The sequence below is a fragment of the Rhinopithecus bieti genome, unplaced genomic scaffold, assembly GCF_001698545.2.
Source record: "Rhinopithecus bieti isolate Rb0 unplaced genomic scaffold, ASM169854v2 scaffold_4101, whole genome shotgun sequence".
Classification (NCBI taxonomy): domain Eukaryota; kingdom Metazoa; phylum Chordata; class Mammalia; order Primates; family Cercopithecidae; genus Rhinopithecus; species Rhinopithecus bieti.
The window spans coordinates 831,352-838,039 of NW_016804458.1; positions in this window are offsets into that span (position 1 = coordinate 831,352).

The following is a 6,688-nucleotide window of genomic DNA, read 5'->3' on the forward strand; positions in this document are numbered from 1 at the left end:
CTGATACAACTCAAGAAAGAATTAGAAATTTAAAATCATTTACAAATGTAACCTATATTACAACATGAATAAATAAATGTCAAAAAACTATTAAAAACAGAAAGTCAAAAGAAGAAAAAAATTAAATCATAAAGAAATGAAGAATTAAAAATAATTTAAGAGAAAATGACAAATATTGACGATAGGCAAAGAAAATCCAACATATCAGTAATTCTGTCTGTGATGAAAACTCAAGCAAGAAAACAGAATACTAAAAGCTATATTTCAAGAAAATTTTCCTGAAATAAGAAAAAGGATGTGAATCTATATATTGAAAGACTGCACCATGTAACTGAATCATCCATGCAGAATAACTGACATTAAAACATATTCTAGTAAAATTACTGAACTTTTTTAAGGAGTAAAAAAAAATCTTTGGTCTTCTAGGCAAAAAAAAAAAAAAAAAAAAAAAAAAAAAAAAAAAAAAAAAAAAAACCATATAATTATAAGGGAAAGGAAACTAAATTGTCAAGACTTTTAAATAGCAACACTTTATGCCAGAAAAAAAAATAGAGTAGCATATTTAAGGTACTTAAGTAAAGAAAATGTGAGCTATGGATTTTATATCCAGTTAATGCAATCTTCAAATATAAAAAGCACAGACAGCTATTAGCCACATGAAAGACCTCAAGAAATATTATTCCTCTGAGTACTTCCTAAGGAATAAACTAGAGAATGAGCTTCAGACAACCAAAATGACCACAGAAACATTGCATAAATACTGGTGGCCTTGACCATTAGTGGCTGCCGACACCAAAAAGAAGTAAACATCAGTTACTCTGTGTTGCCTGAGAAAATAATACACCACTTCTTATATTACCCAAATCATCATACATGAGTCTAATTGAGCTGTTGGATTCAGCTGATGATTAGCATAAAACACATATTTGCAAGAAATATATAATAAACTCCATCATAAGCATGCAATCAGCACATCCAGAATTTGGGAATATTATGGGTCAAATAGAGTTGGTTCTTAAACAGATCTATTCTAAGGAAAACAAAGGACTAGAGGAGAAATATTTAAATTAAAAGAGACTTAACAGACATATCAAGATTTTTTAAAGGAGCAAAATTAAACTATAATTTCTAGAGCTACACACATGGGTTTTAACCTAAAGGAAAACAGAGATGTGACTGGTATCAAAGTCAGGATAGTGATTACTTTTGAAGAGATGAAAGGGGTTAACATTGGGAGGGGCACATGGAGGTGCTTCTGGGGTGGCTGATATAGTTCTATGTCTTGATCTGGTTACTAGGGTGTTTGCCTTATAAAAACTCACTAACTTTGCATCTGACTTGTGTGGTTTTCTGTATTGGTGTTTTACTTTATAATAAAAAGGTAAAAGTAAAATACAATTTTATAAAAAATAAACTAAGCACTGATAACTTGTACAAACTATCTCTGCTTTCTCATCAGTAAAATATGGATAATTTTCACTCTTACAATTTTGTTTCTGTTAGTGCCTATCCCATACTATGCCATCAAAAAATATTTCTCCCCCTTTCCTCCATACAAGTGTATAGAGTTTGTTAATGCAATAAAGCATATTATTCTTGAGCCAGCAGAAACCAATAGAATAGAAACAAAGTAAATGTATACTACAGTATTGTAGAAGTAAATAAAAAGCCACCATCCAATCTTTCCTCTTGTTAACTACTATATCCATGAGGAATACTATCATTTAAGAGAAAAAATGCAAAAGCCCCAATTTCTGTATAATCTTCACTCTATTGGCCTGCATACAACAACTTAAATGCAGACCTACTGCTATATTACAAAATATCAGAAAATTTCCATTTATTCGATTATTTCTCTTCTCTATAAATGTTCATTCAAAACTTATTTAGTGAGTACTTTCCGTAGTCTGCTTTGTTTTGTTATTCTTTGCTTTGAATACATTGACCAGCAAAATAGAATAGAATGTGTTCCTTTAGTTTGTAATTGACTTCCTAGTTCAGACTTTTCTTATTTGTTCAATTTTATGGTATTATAAATGCAAATGAACTGGCAGCAAAATCACCTTGGAATCAATCCTAACCCAATATCTCAAGGTCTGAAAACAAAAAGTATTCTGGAATCTATGAGAATATTTGAATAAGGTAAAATAAAACCAACTTTGCTAAAAACGTTTATGCTGTGAATGCTTCCTTAGTTCATAAGAAATAATTTTCATCAGCATATCCACTTGGTTACGGTGGAAATTCTTTGGTAAGTTTCAGTCAAGAGACCATATAAAGAGAAACACACATCACCATACCCTGAGGAGAACTAATGTCAATAAATGTCTTCAAATGTGAGGAGGACAAGTAGCATTTTGTTTACTTTGCTTTGTTTTGTTGATAGTATAGTAGCATCTTTTATTCAGAGCAATGTTGACATCCTCTCAAATGTCTGACTCATTTAGAAAGAAAAATTCATACACCAATGAGAAGGATAGGCAGGAAGAGGACTGAGTTGCAAATACCAGCATTTTATTTTCTACCTCTCCCTTTTAAAACTAAAATAAAATAGGCAGTTTGAACAAGGTAAGGAGGTGTGAACTAAAAATGACTTTTAAATGTTTCTAACAGACAGGGAAAGATTCTGATTTATTTCCACCATTTCTCATGATCCTTGATATATATCTACTTCCTTTCCTGATACAGTGATGACAATATTTAAGAGACATGGGTTTGGGAGAAAATTTCCAAAGTTGCCAACAATTCTATTTCCAATATGCAGTTATTTCTATAACACATGTGCTATTGGAAGGAAAGGAAGGAAGGAAGGAAGAGAAGGAAGGAAGGAAGGAGATAGGATAGGAAGGAAGGGAAGGAAGGAATTGGAGAAGGAAGGAGGCGAGGGAACAGAAAGGTAAAGGATAGGTTGGGAGGGTTAAGGAGGGAGGAAGAAAAGGAACACAAAGGTAAAATTTTAAAGTCAAATTTTTTAAATGATGTGATTTAATTTTGGACCCATAATTAAAAAGCTGAAATTATGTCACCCATTGAAACAAAATATATTTCAACCCTGGAAGCATAGATTCATATTTTGCATCCAACTTCAAAGTTATTATTGCCAGTTGGCGGTTACCAGGAACTAATCTGGAATGAACTGGTAGCTCTGGTTCTGAGGATATGTCACAAACACTTTTGTTATGGTAATACCTCTTCTTAAAGAGGTGAAGAAGGAGCTCCTAAGATTGTGCAGGAAACCCTGGATGCTTATATAAAGCCATTGCCTGCATTTTTTCCATCCTGTCAAATGACCTTTGGGGGTACTACTTTAGCTCTAAATTGTGCCTGAAATGTATAACATGCACCAAACACGTGTATTGAATGAGAGATCTGATCCCCTTCATATCTGTAACTCAAATGAAATGTCTATCACTGTGAGTTTATGAATTGTGAGTTTATAAATTGAAAAGAGATGATATGCCATCTTCTTTATAAGAACAAAATTAATAGATAAGAACAGTTGAAAATTGAGAATAAAATAAACTTGACTAGGGATTAGCTGTGCGTGGGAAATATGGCTGAGATGTCAATTACATGTTCCCTGATTGCCTATTCTTAGATTTGTAACTCCTGTAGGATAAGATCTGTATCTTATGCTTCTTATAGCCTCAGTAATTAGGAGAGTGCCTTGTTGCTAATCGGCATTAGGTATCTAACAATTCCACAGTCATCTCATCTCCTTGATTTCTATAGAGATACATTATGGCTCTACCACAGAATATATGACTTTAAATTTCATTTATCTGTTCACTTTGTGTGTATCCCCACTGAATTTGGGTACAACTATTCAAGTCAAAAATTGTGTCTATTCATTTTTCCATACCCAAATCTAAAGCAATACCTGCTCATAAATTTTGTTTAAATTAATAAATACAGCTGATATGGCTGGATGCACTCAGATGGTAGTCCTTCCTCACCATGCTATGTACATCTCTGCAAAGGAATACACATGAAAGCATAACAGTAGCTATGCTCTCCTGCAAGGAACTTCCACTTGAACATATATGTATAAATCCACATATACAAATTCACAAATATAGATGTGTGCGTGTGCACATATGTGTGTAAGTGACTAAATACACCTCTATTATTCATACTGAATAACACATTCATTTGACTGTATGTCTTTAAGGTTCATCAATTTGTATGACTATTTTCTCAAAGTGTTATTCAGACTATAAGAGAATCTGGTGAAAGAAAAAAAGCACAGGAATTCATTATTCATTATCCTAGTGGGCCACGCCCCACTCCTGATCCTAGGAGCAACCCAATGATGTCATAGTTATTGTCTTATGTCATACTAGTTGAAACAGTGGTTACCACCACCAGGAAGAGAATTATTTTAAAGGGTCCTTTTAACTGAAATCTCCTTTGAATTAAGATGTGCTACATGAGCTCAAACTAATTAGAAAGGTGGCAGAAAATGGCATTAATAGCCAGTGGATATGGGCTTCTTGGGCCCCACTGGCCATTTGTTGGCATCCCAAAGGCAATCACAAGGTAAGAAAGATTTTCTATGTACTGTTGGAGCAAATCAGGATTGAAATTTATAAACAACATATTTGGAGTATTTTAAAATGTAGTTCTTACCCCTCTGTTTTCTGTTGCTGTGTGGATAAAATATAGAGCAATGAATATTGCTGAAAGTAATAAATCTCAGCATATGACTTTCTTATATTAAAATTCTTCAATGGGTCCTCATGTCTGCAGGAAATATTCAAATACCATCTTCTCGGATACCAGGTTCTCCATGATCTTGCCCCTGCTGTCTTTTCCCAACTTACTTTTCATGCTGTTCCAGCCAAACCTAATTCTGTCTCAAACTATACAGGTACCTAACTGTACCACAATATTTCATGCTTCTGTGTCCTTGTATGCACTATGGCCTTTCCCTGTAATATCCATGTTATGCTCTCTGCTAAGCCAAATTTTATTCAGCCTTTGTGAGTCCTACTCTGAGTCTCTATCCTCCAAGATAAGTGGATTATTCCCTTTTGTGCCAACATCCTACTCATGTCATGCTGCTATTATGAAAGCATTAATAGAGTCAATAATTGTTTATATACCTAGTGACTAGTTCATGTGCTCCTTGAAGGCAGTAACTGTATTTGATATAGCAGCAGTTGCCATTTATTTAGTACCATGTGCCATGCACTGTGATTGGGAATCCATGATTTTATGCCTTTTAATTCCTCTTATTGGAGAGCATAGAGGTATAAACAAATAATGCCCATAAAGTAGAGTATATGCAGTAGAACAGAGAAGGCACTTTACTACATCTGAAGCTTACAAAAGGCTTCTAGGAAAAGACTTTTGCTTGATGAAACAAACAGTGGTATTAACAAAAGGCTTCCCAATGCAACCCAGACTGACTCCTGTATCTCTAAAGCCTTCAGAAACCATCTTTAGCATGTTGGTGTATCAATGGGATTATTTGTATTTAAATGATTCTGTCATTGGTGTTAGGCATCTTTGTACTCTTTCTCTCCTGTCAAATTATAAAATTGTGAGGCAGCAATCACTTTTCTCAGTACTTCTAAACACCCCACTGTGGTTAGTATTCAAAATACAGTTAACAAATTTAAGAATAAAGTTGAAATAATAATAACATCATTGTTTTCATGTAACTTTAAAATTTATAAGATTCTAACAAAATATCAACTCTTTGTATCCTTGCAATAATCTTTGGCAATATGGGTATTTACCCCAATTTTCTAAATGAAGTGCACACAGAGTGCTTAAGTGACTTGTCCAGAGTCATATAATTAATAAGGGATAAGTGGGTGGGTAGTCATATGATTAATAAATGGCAGGTGGTAATTAATAAATGGTAGGTAGGTAATAAATTAAGTTTGCAAACACCTGATTCAGCTAATATCAATTACTCCCCTTAATGTGATAAATACACTGGTATAAATTTGGGTATGCTATCTCATTTAACATTACAATAACTCTAGGATATAAAGACTATTACCCTTATTTTATAGATGAGAAAATTGAAACTTACAGAGTTTAACTTGCCCAAGGTCAAAAGTAAGTAAGTGGTAGAACAGGCACAGTAATCAAGTTCTTACCTCAGAAGAATTCAGGTTCTTAGACACCACACCATACAAGAATGGGATTCCAAGTGCTGAATGAGATTGGTTTCTTCACTCGGCAATTTATAATCCATTTGGGAGATGAGAACAAAATAGAAATGCAAAATTAACACACACAAAATTACTAACTGATGATGGCTTCTGGGATCTCTATCTCTGGAATTCTCTAATTTCGGTAATGAATTTCTTTTATTTATCCTGCTTGGGGTTCATGTCTTTGATTAACTCAGGATGTTTTCTAGTCTTAAATATTGGCTTGTCTCTAGTCTCTCTATTCTTTTTTCCAGCAGTCATATTAAAAGCATATGGATCCTTTACATGTTATCCTTCCCATTTCTTAACCTCTTTTTTAAGAACTGGTTTTCTCTATCACACTGTGTTGTATTATTTCCTCTTATTATTTACAAATTTTCTCTTCAACTGTGTTTATTTTATTTTATTTTATTTATTTATTTATTTATTTAGAGATGGAGTTTCGCTCTCATTGCCAAGGCTGGAGTGCAGTGGTGTAATCTCGGCTCACTGCAACCTCCGCCTCCCGGGTTCAAATG